The 19,208-nt window shown below is 36.8% G+C and overlaps 2 long non-coding RNA genes across 2 annotated transcripts in view; both read left to right on the plus strand.

The window, feature by feature from the left end:
* LOC114074800 overlaps positions 1-16,982 on the plus strand; it is a 20,979-nt gene extending 3,997 nt beyond the window's left edge. Inside the window, exon 2 of the long non-coding RNA XR_003575082.1 lies at positions 16,711-16,982. This is a non-coding gene — a long non-coding RNA (uncharacterized LOC114074800). The remainder of the gene's footprint in view (positions 1-16,710) is intronic.
* On the plus strand, positions 7,098-9,476 carry LOC114074799. Its single transcript, XR_003575081.1, has 2 exons — positions 7,098-7,210; positions 7,368-9,476. It is a non-coding gene; the product is annotated as an uncharacterized LOC114074799 (long non-coding RNA).
* Positions 16,983-19,208: the final 2,226 nt, after the last annotated feature.

Raw genomic sequence — 19,208 nt, forward strand, 5'->3', positions numbered from 1 at the left:
TATATATATATATATATATATATATATATATATATATATATAGCCATATTATCTATGTGAAACAAAAGTAGAAGACCATGTAATCTTCTTATATGAGGAGTCTATGTATACTCGCTAAATATATATTACGAATAAGCGAGAGGTCTAAGTACACCTAAATGTAGAAGTAGTTACAATGTTTTAAATTTTCCGCTAATTTAACATATGAAATGTAATGATGTATGCTAAGAGGTTAGTCTTAGTCCTTTTCGAGGACGACGACACCGATTACTTCTAGGGGGTACTCAATGGATGTGACAAACTTGGTATCAGAGCATGAGGTTGAATATATGTATGATGGATGTCTCATTAAACCATGTCAATGTAGGTTCTTATTCATAATTATGAAGCGTGCCACACTTATGAGTGAGAAGCTATATAATGCTTAGGAAGTTTTTATTTTCTTGGAAATCCAATGTTGTGCCTCTAGAGTCTACTTTATGTGTGATTTCACCTTAACCATGCATTGTGGTTATAGGTATAATACTCGAAGGGCAGTCACACGAAGACTTGATGAAGATATTGCTAATACGGGAGTTCGTCCCCATGGCAATCAAGATCCTCCTCTTGAAGAACTTGCTAATGATGATCATGCTCCAGCCAATCCTCCGGCCTTGTCGGATGGGGACATAAGGGAAGCCATTCTGCAAATGGTCCAAATCATTACTACTCATGCGCAAGCCGTCACTACTCAAGATCAAGCCATGACGTCCCAAGCTAATCGGGTAGTACCCCTAGGAAACAAATATGTTAGCACCTTGGCCTCCCGCTTGAGGGATTTAATAAGGATGAATCCCCCTACTTTCTATGGGTCCAAGGTGGAAGAAGACCCCCAAGAGTTCATTGATGAAGTCTACAAAATCCTCTATGCTATGGGGTTGACTATTTGTGAAAAGGCCGAGTTAGCCACCTACCAACACAAGGATGTGGCCCAAACGTGGTACATCCAATGGAGAGACAATAGGCCTTTGAGGGGTGGTCCAGTAACATTGGAGATTTTCAAGAAGGCTTTTCTTGATAGGTAAAGAGGGAAGGTAAGATGTTCATCAACCTTCATCAAGGAGGTATGAGTGTGCTTGACTTCTTTTTTAAATTTACTAAGTTGTCAAAATATGCTCCTTCTTTTGTTATAGACCCGAGGAATGAGATGAGCCACTTTGTGATAGGAGCGTCTAATTACTTAGATGAAGAATGTGGTTCGGCTGTGCTACATGGTAATATAAATGTTTCTCATTTCATGGTTCATGCTCAACAAGTGGAGGAGGCAAGGGTTAAGAAGAAGAGTAGAGAAGTCAATAGAGCAAGGTCATATGATGGTGGTTCTTCAAAGGGTAGGCTTAATATCCAAGACAAAGAAAGGTTCAAAAAGAAGTTCTCAAATCAAGTTCCTTCAGAGTTCCCTAAGGCTCATGATGATAGGGTGTCTAACTCTAAGCCTCAAACACCAAACAAGAAGCCAACTTGTGTAATGTGTGGAAAAAAGCATTATGGTGATTGCCTCATTAGGACAGACAATTGCTTTAGTTTTGGTAAGCGTGCCCATAAGGTGGGGGATTTCCCAAACCTGAAAGGTCAAAACAAGGGTAGTGGGAAAGCTCAAGCAAGTGTTTCTAATGTTGATGCTCCAAAGAAAAATCGTTTTATGCTCTCCGCTCTAGGGGTGAACAAGACAATTTTCCCGATGTGGTGACTTGTATGATACAAGTCTTCTCTATTGATGTTTCTGCTTTACTTGACCCGGGTGGTAGATTATCTTTTTTTATTCCCTTGATAGCTAGTAAGTTTGATATTTTCGATGTCTTAAATTAACCATTCATGGTAACTACCCCGGTAGGTGATTGGATGGTTGCAAAGAGGGTATATAGAAATTTTCCTATAATGTTTCCCAATAGAGTTACTCATGTTGAATTAGTAGAACTTGATATGGTTGATTATGATGTCATTTTGTGAATGGATTGGTTGGACGATTATTTTGCTTCCATTGATTGTAGAACAAGAATTTTCAAGTTCAATTATCCAAATGAACCCGTCTTAGAGTGGAAGGGGGAAAATTCTATTCCTAGAGGTTGTCCCATTTCTTGTCTAAAAGCTTGTAAAGTGATCTCTAAAGGGTGTCTATACTACATTGCATGAGTCAAAGATTTAGACTCCAAAGTTCCTTCCATTGAGTCATTCCCCGTAGTAAGGGAATTTCTGGAGGTCTTTCCTGATGTTTTTCCTGATATTCCTCCCAAATGGGAAAATGATTTTCGTATTGCTTGCTATTGGATACCAACCCCATTTCAGTTCCTCCTTATCGGATGGCTCTGGCCGAATTGAAAAAGTTGAAGGATAAGCTAAAAGACTTACTAGATAAAGGCTTCATTAGACCTAGTATTTCTCCATGGGGGTGTTCCGGTATTGTTTGTGAAGAAGAAGGATGGGTCCTTTAGAATGTTCATTGATTATGGCAAACTCAATAAAGTCACTACTAAGAACAAGTATCATCTCCCTCGGATTGGCAACTTGTTTGATAAATTCCAAGGGTAAAGCTACTTTTCTAAGATTGACTTGAGGTTGTAGTATCACCAACTTAGGGTGAGAGGTGAGGATATACCAAAAACGACATAACAAACTAGATATGGTCACTATGAGTTTATAGTAATGTCATTTAGTCTCCCACTAATGCCCCGGCAGCATTTATGGATCTCACGAATAAGGTGTTTTGAAGTTACCTACATTTATTTGTCATTGTCTTCATTGACGACATCATAATATATTCGAAAAATAAGGGTGAAAACATGAATCATTTGAGAGTGGTGTTGCAAGTGCTTAAGAAAAACCAATTATTAGCAAGTATAGCAAATGCAAGTTTTGGTTGAGGTCGGTGACATTTCTTGGTCATATCATCTCTAGTAAGGGTGTTGGCATTTATCCACGGAAAATCAAGGCGGTCAAGAAATGTCCTAGTTTATTCACTCTAATCAACATTAGAAGCTTTTTGGGTCTAGCGGGATACTATAAAAGGTTTGTGGATGGTTTTGTGTCCATTGCATCTCCCTTGACTACCTTGACCCAAAAGAGTGTGAAATTTGAGTGGTCGGATGCATGTGAAAGAAGATTCTAAATCTTGAAAGATAGTCTTACCTACGCTTCGGTGTTTACATTATCGGAGAGTACCAAGGGCTTTGTTGTATATTGTGATGCATACCTAGTGGTTTAGGTTGTGTGCTTATGCAACATGGGAAAGTAGTAGCTTATTATTCTAGACAACAAAAGGTGCATGAGAAGAACTACCCAACTCATGATCTTGAATTAGCGGTCATGGTATTTTCTTTGAAAATATGGAGTCATTACTTGTATGGTGTTCATGTTGATGTGTATATCGACCACAAGAATCTTCAATTTATGTTTACTCAAAAGGAGTTAAATCTCCGACAAAGAAAGTGGTTGGATTTATTGAGGATAATTACATGAGTGTTTTCTTCCACCCCGACAAGGCCAATGTGGTTGTGGATGCTCTAAGTCATATGACCATGGGTAGTGTATCTCATGTAGAAGAAGCCAAGAAAGACCTAGTGAAAGATGTTCATAGGTCGGCTCTTTTGGGTGTTAGATTGGAAGATTCTCCAAATGGTAGCTTTATGGTCCTTCATAACACCGAATTGTCTTTGGTGGTTGAGGTAAAGTCTAAGCAACACGTTTATCAACCATTGATGGAGTTAAAGGAGTCGGTTCTTTGTAAGCTTAATGAGTCATTCTTCTTAGGGGGGATGGTCTATTGAGGTATCAAGGAAGGTTATCTGTGCCCAATGTGGATGACTTGAGAAAACGGATTCTTGAGGAAGTTTATGGTTCCCGTTATTCCATCCATCCGGGTTTTACAAAGATGTATCATGACCTTATACAAGTGTTTTGGTGGGAAGTCTTAAAAGCGGACATAGCGGAATTTGTTGAAAAATGTCCAAATTGCAAACAACTGAAGCCGAGCACAAAAAGCCAAGTGTTTTACTTCAAGAAATACAAGTTCCCACTTGGAAGTTGGAAGACATAAACATGGATTTCGTGGTAGGACACTCTCGGACACAAAAGTAACATGATTCTATTGGGTGGTTGTGGATAGGTTGACAAAATCCGCTCATTTTATTCGCGTCAAAACCACATACTCGGCGGAAAGTTATGCAAGAATATTCAGAGATGAGATTGTGTGACACCATGGTATTCCATTATCCATCATATCGGTTAGAGTTGCACAATTCACATCTAGGTTTTGGAGGTCGTTCCAAAAAGGGTTGGGTACCAAGGTGAAGCTAAACACCACTTTTCATCCCCAAACGGATGGTCAGGCAGAGCACACTATTCAAACCCTTGAGGATATGTTTATAGCTGGCATCATTGATTTCAAGGGAAATTAGGATTGACATTTGCTTTTGGTTGAGTTTTCGTACAATAATAGTTACTATTCATCTATATCTATGTCTCCTTTCGGAGCCTTGTATGGTAGGAGATGTAGATCTCCAATTGGATGGTTTGAAGTGGGTGAATCTTCACTCTTGGGTACCAAATTGATTTATAAGACTTTGGAGAAAGTTCATATAATAAGAACCGATCGAAAACAGCCTATAGTCGGCAAAAGTCTCATGCCGACCATAGGAGAAGGGACTTAGAATTTAAAAAGGGTATAAGATATATCTAAAAATTTTACCCATGAAACAAGTGGTGAAATTTGTCAAGAAAGGAAAATTGCGTCCTCGTTATGTGGGTCCCTATAAAATTTTGCAAAGGGTTGGAAAGGTTGCATATGAGTTAAGGTTACCTAGTGAATTAGCTTCGGTTCATCCAGTTTTCCATGTATCCATGCTTAAGAAGTGTATTGGTGATCCTGAGTCCATACTTCCTATTGAGGGTCTAAGTATGGAAGAGAACCTCCCCTATGAGGAGGTTCCTGTTGAAATCCTTGATAGACAAATGAACAGGTTGACGAACAAGGAGGTGGCTTCCGTAAAGTTGTTATGGAAAAATCATCTAGTTGAGGGAGCAACATGGGAAGTCGAGCCCGGCATGAAGTCCCCTTATCCTAATATCTTTGCTTATTAAGGTCACTTGTTCTTATTAATAATGAAAATAATAACTTGTATTGAAAAGATGTGCATATTTTGATAAAGGTTGTGTCAAAATGAGTTTTATGAAAGAAGCTTTTTGTGTTAACTTGCACTTATGTGAAATATATGCTTTTTCCTTCGTGAGATTTTTGGTCTATTGATGTTGTCTTGAGAAAAATAGCAATGGTAAAACTTTGGTGTCATTTTTAGCATATGATTTGGTGTTGAGAAGGTATTTCCTCACATGTGTTATGAAAGTTGAGCTCTTATGTGAAATAACTTGTGATTTGAATTGCTATGTGTAATGCCATGATATGTGTTGAATAGAGTTGTAAAGTACTCCTATGAGCTGTGATTCATGATGATTATATGCATGTTGTTGGTTATGCTGCTAGTCTTGAGTCTAACCTCTTCCTACAAAATATTTTAGTGTCATTCAGGGACGAATGTTCCTAAAGGGGGGGATAACGTAACACTCCGAAAGTTCATAACCTAAGCTAGAGCCTCACAAGATGAATTAAACTTTACAACATTGTGTCTAAGCCTAATATAATGTTTAAAAAATTTAGGAAGTTTTAGAGTCAAGGCATCAAGAAACGTCCATGACGTCTTGAAACTAGCTAAATTAAACTAGTTGATATCCCTATGCTTGGTAAAGAATTGGGAGGGTCAAATGAAGTCTAAAACTAGTAAAAGGACTTTAAATAGGAAGAATATAGTATATAGGGTCTAAACATTCAATAACGACTCCCCAAGGACCATCAGAAGGGTCCTTGAAGAGAACCCCAACATGGGTAGACAGGCTGCCAAAGCAGCTTGCGTTCAGCAAGATTCAGAGGGTTGCTGCGCGTCTCACAGCAAAGACGAGCTTAGGAAAAATTTTCCTCACAATGCATGCACGCCACGAGGTCCACTGTATCAAATCATATTTTTAAAATAAAATCAGAAATTAGCCTTGCGATGCGGAGCAATTTCCCCGATTCATTGAAATCGTATTTTAAGCATTTTAACGTCACAAAAAAGACCCAATTAAGTGAGGGGTGTTTTGGGTAATTTAGGGGGTAATTATATATATACTGAGGGTCAGTTTTGAGTCATTTTTCACTCACCTAAACAAAATTCCCAAAACAAAACCCAAAAACTCTCATCTCTCTGTACTTTCTCTCTCACTAAATTCTCCATTGAAGAAGCAAGAAAGCTTGAACAAGAACACGAATTTCTCTAAATGTCACTTCAATTTAGTGCATTAATCTTCATTAAGGTACGTGTTATACACCCTTGGCATTCCTTTCCCCAAGAGTGTAGCAGCCCGTCTTATGCATATGCTTGTTCTATTCATGTAATACTGTTGGCCTTATAGTTTAGGTGAGGAATAACGTTTCTTATATGATTAGTGTTGGTTAAAACTAGCCGGAAAGTGATGTATCATGCAATGCACGTTTCAGCATGTTTACTGTAAGTTGACTCCGCAGGATGTATTTAAACTAGAGATAGTAAAGGTGGTAATTGAGCTTAAATTTGAAAGTTAAGTTCTAAGTTGAAGCAAAAGGATTTACTATTGATAAAATGGAATAAATTAATTGAGGTGCATGCCTTTATTAAGGTAGGAGTTGCATCACCTACTTAAGTTATATGGATATTGTTAAAGGGCCCAAGCTTGATGGACCAGATTTAAAATTATAGTAATGGCCTCAATTGAAGTCCAAGCCTATTAAAAGAAAATAAAAATTAAAGAAAGCCCAACAACAAAATCTTCCAACTCACAATATAGATAAAGCCCAAGTGAAAGCAACTAGGTGCATCACCTAGTTTGACCTTTTCAGCTGCTTGATGTGCATAAGCAGGTGCGTCAATTACTTGACCAATTAGTTTCTGAAAATGGTCCCGCCAAAAAGAAGGTTCTAGAGGATATTTATGTGGTCAATAAAGCTCCATATATATCCAATATGAGCAGATTTTATTCACCCATTTTAATACATAATATTGAGAATTATGTCCAGCTCTCTCTCTCTCTTTTCTCTTCAAGATTAAAACAACAATTTTCAGTTGTTCTGAGGTTCTTGAAGAAACCCTCATATCTGCAAACCAAGGTAAGTGAAAACACTTGGATTTTGCTTAATTCTCCGATGGGTGGTTAGAAAAACATGTTATCATGCTCAAGTATAAATACAAAAGCTGAAAATTTCAAGAAGCTAATGCTTACTTCCTTATTTATTAAGAGACCTTTTCCTTCTTCTTTGGTTTAAGTGTGAACGGAAGCTGAAGTTCTAGAAGAAGTCAAGTTACAAGGAGAAGTTGCAGAAATTGAGGTAAGGTGACTGCCCCATTTTTTTTGTCTTCCTTGTGTATGAGTTTGAGTGAGGAATTAGGGGTGTGCTATAATGAAGAACTCAAGGGGGTGGTGAATATAATAATTGGTTGTATGATGAAGAATATTTGGGGCTGTTCTATGTGTATTATTGTTGGTGCAACTTGTTTGATCTTGGGGAAAGGATATATACTGTATGTGTTGGACATAGAATAAAGGTGTGGTGATACACATTATGTTAAGGGCTGGATGGGTTCATTATCTGTTAAAGTTAGATAATATTTCACGAGGATGACGGTGTGATAGCTGCATATTTTAGTCTACCATAACTTAAATTGTGGATTAAAACCGAAAAGGGGAGGCTGAATGAGATAGTTATATCGGTCAGAGGATAAGGTATGCAACCTTTGGCATGAAATATGATACTTGCAAATAATTCCAATGAAGTGAATCTCATAAGTTCTATTCCTAGAAAAGGAAACATAGTGGCAGCGTACTATCTCCAAAAAGCTATCAATATTCCCCCCTCTCCGTAGTGCAGAGAACTACTTCATGATATGTTCACTATTTTATACTTGTGTAATTATCCCCACATATGCTGGTATAGAAATGGTATTTGCAAAAGCATGTCTGGTGAATCCTCCTCTTTGTTGTTTGAAGTCAATTGTGTAATTAATCTCTTAAATAACGTGTTGATGTTAGATAGATCCTTATGTAATTGCTATTGCCTTGAAGTATTATTTTCATGTCTTCTATTACTGGTCCGTACTTCCACATCTTCAAAATGATTATGACCTTCAAAGTAACATCTCAAAAGAGTTGCGATTATCCAAAGAACAATCCCATAAGTGAAGAAATCTATATAATTACGGGTGGCAGCCCTGGGGAGAAAGCTTAGCATGGGACAATCCCAACTGGTACATAAGGGTGGCAGCTCAGGGGCGAAAGCCTAGCATGGGCTGATCCCTATTAGTATACAAGGGTGGCAGCTCAAGGGTTAAAGCCTAGAATTGGCCGATCCCAAATTGTGTAATTATGAGGACCGCATCCCAGGGATTAATATGCCTATTATGGGTCATCCTCTTCTACCACATATCAGCTGGTCACTTGTATCACATGCCTTACAAAGATTATAACGTAAACAAAAGTAAAGAAAACAACGTAACTTACATTATCTCACAAGAGTAAGCAAAGGTGGTCTTCTCATCTGATATATGCACTCATATGTTGATACTTGATTTCATTTGAGCCCTCGTACTACATATTCTATATTTCCTAACATATTCAATCTATTTATTTCGTAATGACGTGCCTCGCTGGGGACGCTACATTTAACATTGCAAGCGCAGATACTCCGGTTAGTAGACCTCCATAATAGGAGCATACGACCCACAGATACTTTTGCTGAGCTCCAGGTTTATTCGGAGCTCTAATGAGTCCTTGGTTATTTTATTTTGGTATTGTATCGTAGTTAAGGGTAAGGGAGGGTCTGTCGTAACCTACTCTAGTTTTCAATCTTTTAGAGGCTTTGTAGACGTATGTACATGGTTCAGTTGTGTTTATAAGTTCATAACTCTTTTGGGATTGTTCTTTGGATAATCGCAACTCTTTTGAGATGTTACTTTGAAGGTCATAATCATGTTGGAGATATGGAAGTATGGACCAGTAATAGAAGACATGAAAATAATACTTCAAGGCAATAGCAATTACATAAGGATCTATCTAACATCAACACATTACTTCAAGAGCTTAATGACACAATTGACTTCAAACAACAAAGAGGAGGATTCACCAAACTTGCTTTTACAAATACCATTTCTATACCAGCACATGGGAGGATAGATACACAAGTATAATAATGTGAACATATAATGAAGTAATTCTTTGCACTACGGAGAGGGAAAAACTTTTGGAAAGTATTTGGATATAGTACACTGCCACTATGTTTACTTTTCCAGGAATAGAACTCATGAGATGAACTTCATTGGTATTAATCGCAACTATCAGATTTCATGCCTAAGGGATATAGAATCGAATAACCTTACATACCTTATCGTCTGACTGATATACTATCACGATTTAGCCACCCCTTTTTGGCTTTAATTTTAAATTTAAGTCATGGTAAACAAAAATTAAAAAGCTATCACACCGTGAGCCTCGTAAAACAGTAGCTAACTTTGACAGATATTAAGTGTTCGCTTTAAAATAGAAAATGGATTCGATACAATTCAACAGAATCTAAGGAATGATCAAAATAGAAATGATTTTCGAATTTTTGAGCCCTTACAACCCTTAAAATAATGTGTATCACCACGCCCTCATTCTTGTCCATCACATACATTATACATCCTTTTCCCAAGATCAACCAAGTTGTGCCAACAGTAATACACATGGAATAAATCCAAATATTCTTTATCATAAAACCAATTATTGAACTCAACCCCCTTGAGGTCTTCATGACAGCACACCACTAAATCCTCACTCAAACTCATACATAATGAAGACAAGATGGAGCAGTCGCCTTACCTCAATTTTTGGAACTTCTCCTTATAACTTAAATTCTTTTAGGACTTTAGCTTCCATTCACACTTAAACCAAAGAAGAAACAAATGTATTTTATTAACTAAGGAAGTGAGCAGTAGTTGCTCGAAAATATTCTGCCTTTGTAGTTATATTAGAACATGAATAACATGTTTTCCTAATCATCCATGGGAGAATTAAGCTAAATTTATGAGTTTTCACTTACATTGGTTTGCAGATATAAGCAAACCTTCAAGAACCCTAGAAAAATTTAAGGTTGCTCGTTTAATCTTTAAGAGAAAAGAGAAAGAGAGCTGGAGTTATTTCTTATTTTTATGTGTTAAAATGGGTGAAGAATATCTGCTCATATTGGATATATATAAGGAGCTTTAATGACCACAAGAATATCCACTAGAACCTCTTTTTTTTGGGTGGGGGGGGGGGTGGGGGGTTAATTTTCAGCCACTTATTGGTCAAGTAGGTGATGCACCTGCTTATGCACATCAAGCAGCCCAAAAGGTCAAACTAGGTGATGCACCTAGTTGCTTTCACTTAGGCTATATCCATATTGGGACTTGACAGATTTGGCTGCTGGGATTTCTTTCCTTTTTATTTTCTTTTAAAAGGTTTGGACTTCAAGTTAGGCCATTACTATAATTCTAAATCTGGTCCATCAAGCTTGGGCCCTTAAACAATATCCATATAGCTCAAGTAGGTTATGCAACTGCTAGCTTAATAAAGCTAAGCAAGTAGCTCAATTATTTTATTCCATTTTATGAATATTACATTCTTTTGGTTCAACGTAGAACTTAACTTTCAAATTTAAGCTCAATTACCACCTTACTATCTCTAGTTTAATTACATCCGACAGAGTCAACTTACAGTGAACACGCTGAAACGTGCATGGCATGATACATCACTTTCCGGCTAGTTTAAACCAACACTAATCATATAAGAAGTATGGTCCCTAATCTATACTATAAGGCCAACAGTATCACAAGAATATAACAAGCATACGCTAACACGGGCCGTTACATCCTCCCCCCCTGAAAACATTCGTCCTCGAATGGTACCATAGTTATCCAGCATAAAATGATTCAAGCCTAAGTTAGTACTACTGTTAATCACATAATACATATAGAGGTATACTTACTTGTCGGCACATAAACTAAGCATTTTCATCTTTCACTTTGATTTGAATGAGATGAGGATACTTCAATTACATTGCTTCTTCCGCTTCCCATATAACTTCTTCTACTTGTTGGTTCCTCCATAAAACTTTTATAGAAGCTACCTCTTTATTTCTTAACTCCCTAACTTGTCGATCCTGAATAGCAATGGATACTTCTTCATAAGTGAGATCTCCCATAACCTGTACATCTTCAGTAGGAGTAATACGAGATAGGTCACCTATACATTTTCGTAGCATTGAGATATGGAACACCAGATGAACTGCTGAAAGTCTTGTGGTAGCTCTAACTCATAGGACACTTGGCCGAATATTCGAATAATCTTATATGATCCGATATATGGTGGACTCAACTTTCCTTTTTTACCAAACCTCATTACCGCTTTCATTGGAGACATCTTCAAGAACACCCAATCCCCTATAGAAATTTTTAGTCCTCTCCTTCTAATATCCACCTATGATTTATGTCAACTTTGAGCTGTTTTAGCCGTTGCTGTATCACTTTTACTTTTTCCATAGCTTGATGAACAATATCTGGCCCAAATAAGGCTGTTTCACCTATTTCGTACCAGCCAATTGGTGGTCTACACTTTCGACCATATAAGGCTTCATAATATTCCAATTTTATGCTCGAATGGTAACTATTGTTATAATCAAATTCAATAAGTTGTAGGTGATCATCCCAGCTACCCTTGAAATCTAATATACAAGCTCACAGCATATCCTCAAGAGTCTGAATTGTACTTTTTGCCTGGCCATTTGTTTGAGGGTGAAATGTTGTACTTAAATTCACTTGTGTTTCCAAACTCTTTTGAAACGAATTCCAAAAATTTGTACTGAACTCAGCTCCTCTATCAGATATTATAGAGATTGGCACTCCATGTAGTCAAACTATCACTTTAATGTACAACCTTGCATACTCTTCAGCTGTATAAGTAGTCTCCACCGGCAAAAAGTACACTGCTTTGAGTGTGTCGACTATTACCCACATGAAATCAAACTTCTTGAATGAGCGAGGCAAACCAATGGCAATATCCATGTTGATCATGTCCCATTTCCAAATCACAAGTTCTATACGTTTCATATAACCTCCAGGCCTCTGGTTCTACTTTTACCTGTTCATAATTTTGACATTGAGCCACGAATTCTGCAATTTTCCTCTTCATGTTCCCCCACCAATCCATTTCTTTAAAGTCATGATACATTTTAGTTGACCCCGGATGAACAGAGTATCTTGAATGATGTATTTCCATCATGATCCCCTTTCTTAGTTCTTCTATATTAGGTACACACAATCTGTTTTGACATCGAAGTACTCCCTCTTGTGAAACGTCAAATGCCTTTGTCATAACATGTTGTATAGTATCCTTAAGCTGTAAAAAATAGGATTATTGTACTGCTTCTCTTTCACTTCCACTACTAATGAGGATTCTGCCTTATTTCGCACAATAACCCCTTCATCTTGAGATTCAAGAAGGCAAACCCCCAATCTAGCTAGTTGGCATAGATCATTTGTTATTCCTTGTCGTTCCACATACTGCCCATAAGAACTTGCTGCTAGCTTAGATCGTGGGTTGGATAATTTTTCTCATGTGGTCGCAGCTGCCTTGAGCCATAACCAATAACCTTACCGTGTTTCATTAATACACAACCTAAGCCAACTCCTGAAGGATCACAATACGCTACATAGCCTTCTGTGCCTTTTGGAAGTACCAACACAAGTGTTGAAGTTAATTTACTCTTCATATCTCTGAAGCTTCTTTCACATTCGTCACTCCATTGAAACTTAGTTTCTTTGTGTGTTATCTTTGTTAAGGGTGCAACAATGGAAGCGAATCCTTCAATGAACCTTCTGTAATAAGCTGCCAATTAAAGAAAACTAGGATCTCCGTAGTCGTTGTATGTCTTAGCCAGTTTTTCACAGCTTCTATTTTCTGGTTATCAACCCTTATTCCTTCCTCGGATACGATATGACCTAGGAATGCCACATAATTCAACCAGAACTCACATTTAGAGAACTTTGCATATTGTTTACGATCACGAAGAATTTGTAAAACCTGCCGCAAGTGATTAGCATGATCCTCTTCCGATCTTGAGTAGAACAAACTGTCATCTATGAACACTATCACGAAGACATCTAAAAATTCTTGAACACCCTATTCATCAAATCCATAAGAGCTGCTGGTGCATTTGTTTGCCCGAATGACATGACTAATAACTCAAAATGACCATACCGTGTTCAGAAAGCTGTCTTGGGTATATCTTTGTCATTGACTATCCCTTGGTGATAACCTGACCTCATGTCGATCTTTGAAAAACAACTAGCACCTTGTAATTGATCAAACAAATCATCAATTCTAGGGAGGGGATATTTGTTCTTAATTGTTACATTATTCAACTACCGGTAGTCGTACACATTCTTAATGAGCCATCTTTTTTGCATACAAATAAACCTGGTTCTACCCATGGGAACATACTAGGCGTTATGAATTCTTTTTCTAATAAGTCTTTTAATTGGTCCTTCTACTCTAGTAATTTTGCCGGAGCCATTCTATATGGAGGAATTGAGATAGGTTGAGTATCTAGAAACATATCAATACCAAACTCTACTTCTAGTTCTATAGGCAAACCTGAAAGATCTTCAGGAAACACATCTAGAAATTCATTTACCACCGTAATTGATTGAAAGATTGGTGGCTCCGCATCTATATTTTTCACTCTAACCAGATGTCATATGTATCCTATCTTCTTAACCTTAAGATAAAAAATAAATTTACCTTTTGGCGCCCAAATATTTACCTTTCCATTCAAGGACTACCTCTTTTGGAAACTGGGAATGCACTATCTTAGTTCAGCAATCTACCGTGGCAATAACAAGAAGCTACCACTAATTAGTCAAGTAGGTGATGCACCTGCTTATGCACATCAAGCAACTAAAAAGGTCAAACTAGGTGATGCACCTAGTTGCTTTCACTTGGGCTTTATCTATATTAGGCCTTGAAAGATTTGGCTGCTGAGCTTTCTTTCATTTTTATTTTCTTTAATTTGGCTTGGGCTTCAACTGAGCCTATTACTATAATTCTAAATCTTGTCCATCAAGCTTGGGCCCTTTAACAATATCGATATAGCTCAAGTAGGTGATGCAACTGCTAGCTTAATAAAGACAAGCAAGCTCAATTGTTTTATTCCAGTTTATAAATATTACATGATTTTGCTTCAACATACAACTGAACTTTCAAATTTAAGCTCAATTACCACCTTACTATCTGTAGTTTAAATATATCCAGTGAAGTCAACATATAGTAAATACACTGAAACGTGCATGGAAAGATATATCACTTTCTAGCTAGTTTAAACCAAACGTAATCATATAAGGAACATGGTCCCTAACCTATACTATAAGGCCAAGGGTATCACAAGAATAAAACAAGCATACGCTTAAGACGGGCTGCTACACATTTAAGTGAGGGGTCTTTTGGGTAATTTAGGGACGAGTATATATTGGTTTTAGACTATCAAATCACCAAATCAAAATCCAAAAGCTTTCACATTTCTCTACTTTCTCTCTCAACTCAACCTCCATTGAAGGATCAAGGAAGCTTGGAGAAGAAGATCAAGTTCTCAACTTTTTGACAAAGCTTCATTAAGATATGGGTTCTTCACTCTTGGGATTCCTTTCCTCAAGAGGTTCTTTCAGAATTGATTTCTAAATCACCCAATTCCAAGGGTTTTCTTCTACAAATGGGTTTTACTCTAAACTTGAAATTGGTGATTGATTGAGATTAACAATGGCTAATTGGGTGTATGTTTTTGAGTAATTGATGTCAATTGAGGGGATTCGGTGTGTATCATATCCCTTTCCTAAATTCCCCAATTCTTAGATCTAGCTTACGAATTGATGGGAATTGATAAATGTATTAATTGTTAGACTTGTCTTAACTATTCTAATTCATTAATGGACTTCTTAGGGTCATGTGTTGTTGGGATTAGATCTAATTCATAATGAATTCTTGATGAACCCTATTTCCCCTAACCCTAGGTTATGAATTGATGTTAACTTGTATATTGATGATACAATTGACCTAGTTCTTGTGTTAATTACTATCGTATGATATTATTACACCTATTGATGGATGAAATTGGATAGGTTGAGGGCAAGACCAATCATTATGACTTTTGAAGGAAAATTAGTAAGACTTTGTGATCTTAAACCTTCACTTCAGTTTTGATGGCTTGTAATTGGTGATGAAGTTCCATTGAATCATGTCTTATGATTGGATTAAGTTGGTGTTGGTATAATGATGAAATTGAAATGTCTTACTTATGTGATTGTTAGATTATGCTTAATATCTAATGATATAAGGTTTGTTATAAATTGCCTATGTGACTTATTATGACATGATGATGATGATCTGCTAATCTCACATATGAGGGTTGCACTGAAAGGATGTTCTCATGCAATTCCTATTGACCTAATGATGATTATATACAAGGGATTAGTCTCCTATGACCTAAACTAAGCAATGATTAATAATAAAGGCTTAAAGACATTTCAAAAGGGACTTTAGCTTAGCACTGAGTAAACTTGACAATGAGAGGTGTTGAATTCCCATAGAGAATGATTCACCCTATAGTTCCACATAAGGTATTAACTCCCATTGGAGGGACATTCACCCTATGGTTTCTCATGAGATGAGGGTTCCAATGCTAATGGGCATTTGAAGGGTTCAAGACATATCTCCTAGTTCCTTAACTATGTTGCCCCCAAAGAAAGACTAGCTAGTGGATCCAACTACAAACCTATGCTAATGTTTTAGTTCTACCTTGGCAAGTAGAGAACCTTCTTTTGGTGTAGGGTTCATCACATCGGATTCCATGTTTATCTCACATGGTCTATGTCAGTTAAGCCAATTGTTCCCGAAAGTAATATGAAGCGACAAAGTGAACACCAACTAGGGTGACTTAAGGGGTTTGACTTAGTATAGGTAGGAGGGTATGTGAATCTACCTAGACATTGCAAAAGTTGGCTCTAAGAGGAGTCCTAGGAGGTTTTCCTTGTGTATGATGTTATTAAATATATTGATTTTGACTTTATATGATGTTACTCTTACATGATGATGACTGTATTGATGAACATGATGTTGGTCTAAATTGCTATGTGTAGTTATGACTATCTATGCAGATATGTATTGTGTAGGAAAGAATTACTTATGATCCATATCTTGTTTACTTGGTTGTGTGGGGTTATGGGGCTTCACAAAAGCATTACTCGTAAGCTTGGGATATTATTGTTTATAAGGGTATTATGTACTCATGTTAATGTGAACTATTAAACTTGTTAGTTTGATATGGTTCTTCTGTTGAGTTATATTGATTATTAACATGACTTGTGTTATTGTGATCCTTATGTTGTATATGCTCTCTTGTATGTGCATAAAAGGTTTTATAATGACTTAGCATGTTTTCTAAAGAAATGGTCCTTTTCATGAATGTTTCAAATGTTTTATGTGAATATTCCTATACTTAGTACTAGTGATGTACTAATCCATGTCTCATGTTTTCTAAAAATGTAGGTTCCGGCCATTGAGATTCTAGAAGGCCATTGAAGAAGACTTGTATTCTCATTCTCCAAGTTCGATAGGTCCTCACTTTCCGAGGATGATGTCAATATCTAGCTATTGATGTTGTTTAGTCTTATAGACAATTTAGTTCATTCTCTTTCATTCGAAGACAATTGTTGTATAAGACTATATGTGACTTTTGTTGTAATAAAGTATGGGCTATGCCCAAATGTTGTACGCATTCTAGATGGTTTAATATGAGACTTATCTTAGACTTCCTATGAGATTATGTTCCTTTATTATATATGTGAAATGAAAGTAGAAGCCTATGTAGTGCTTCCTATGCGAGGAGTCTATGAAAACTACCTATAAATGGATATTATGTCTAAGCGAGAGGTCTATGTTAACCTAAATGTAAAAGTAGATGAAAAGTTTTAAACTTTCTTCAACTTAACTTATGATATGTTATGAGGAATGCTAATAGGTTAGTCTTAATTCTCTTTGAGGACGACGACACCGTTTACGCCTAGGAGATGCTTCTCTGATGTGACAGAAGGTCAATTTTGTATGCATTTTCATTGACTTTTCAAGCACTTGGAAGGGACCATCACCTCTTGCATCAACTTTGTATTCCGAGGAGCGGGAAATCGCCCGTTCTGAAGATGCACCCGCACACACTGATAGCATCCATGTGCCCTACTGGTACTAAATTTGACGGGCAGCAATACAAAAATAGGAATATGTTTATAACGAAAGAGGTGTCAAAATTTAAGACCAAAAGAAAGAAGATCGGGCCAAATGAAGCCCAATAAAACAGTCAAAAAAGCTAAACGCTTAAAGTCAAAACTTGCTATTTTAAAAGTTTCTTAGTTTAAAGTTTTCGTAGTTTTAGAAGTTCCTTAGTTTTTTGAGAAGAGATAACATCGATTATAAACACACGAATACTTAGGAAATATTACAGTAATACTTAAAATCAGAATAACAATTTGTCGTTGTTTTCCTATGAACCTATTAAATACTTTAAGATACTAGGGATATTCTTATTTTTTCATGAAGATGAATATTCATGTTTACACCAAAAATATAAAAGATCTAAACATTTCACCTTCATCTGTCTCCATAGAGGCTCTTGTTCGCAAAACATCCCTGATTCCTTTCCAGCCATAAAGTCCACAAAATGCAAGCTGGGACAATCTTTTGTATCTCCCTGTGACCTAACTGATTTCCTACCCGATCCCAACATGCCAACACTCCTTTATGTTTCATTTCATAGACCAACTGATTCCACTTTTATTGGTGAAAATTTCCAAAGTTTCACCTCTCCTTATACTGTAAAAAGAGATAATTATTGAATCTGTCACACATTAACAAAAAACATTTAAAGCACAAATCCAGGCCATTCTTCAATTGGTTATCCTGCGTGAGAACAACCTATTTTGCTAAGATCCATGTAAAACATGCCACCTTCTGGGGCACCTTCACATTCTAGATCATTTTCCATGACCAGTAGCTTGATTGAGTGTGATCTCTCTGTTAGTTTCGATATGTTGTTCAAGCTGAGAATCTCCTATGTGTATCTGGAGCCCATAACAGTTTTTCTTTATTGTTACTTGTACAGTTCAAAGATCTTTAGAGATTCAACCATTCTATTCACCTACGAAGATATTTAGAAATTCAATCATTCTACTCACCTCCCAATCATTTAAAGGTCTTTTGAACCTCAAAATCCAACCATGAGCATCTCTTATTTCTTTGACAGTGACCACTTTATGTAAACTCAAGCTGAATAGGCCAGGGAAACTATCATTAAGTAAAGCCTATCCCACCAAAACTTCCTCCCAAAATAGAGGTTTTCCAGCATCTCTTATCTTAATTGTGCACTTGTTTATTATATCTTGGCCATACATTCCTGATTATCCTAAACACTCCACTGCCATATGGTTTTCCAGCATCTCTTATCTTAATTGTGCACTTGTTTATAAATCTTGGCCATACATTCCTGTTGCTATGTTGCTGATCCACTTTGTCTCCATTCCATATCAAGACTTAGTGTATCTTTCCACAGTGATTGTTCTTTTGATGCAAACCCATGATCGACCTTCCCTTAGATAAATGCCATCTGATTTTTATTTACCAGTTTTGAAAGAATTTTTTTCAGTCTCTCAGTCAACAATTTTAAGATGATCTTATATATGCTACCTATTAAGCTAATAAGCCTTAAGTCTTTGAGTTCTTTGGCCCCCAATTCTTTTGGGATCAAGGCTATGAAGGTGTCATTGAAGCTTCTTTCAAAAATGTTCTGAATATGGAAGTTTTGAGATGTTGCTACTTCTTTACTTACTATTTCCCAACAATTGGTTAAGAATGCCACGGTGAATCCATCTGGCCCATGTGCCTTGTCCCTCAATTTTGTACACAACTTTTGATAAAATTTGATGATTTCCCCCTGATCACTAATAAGTCTCCTTTGGACTCACCATCCACTAGAAGTTTTTCTATATTATTATATC

This window comes from Solanum pennellii, chromosome 11, assembly GCF_001406875.1.
Source record: "Solanum pennellii chromosome 11, SPENNV200".
Classification (NCBI taxonomy): Eukaryota; Viridiplantae; Streptophyta; class Magnoliopsida; order Solanales; family Solanaceae; genus Solanum; species Solanum pennellii.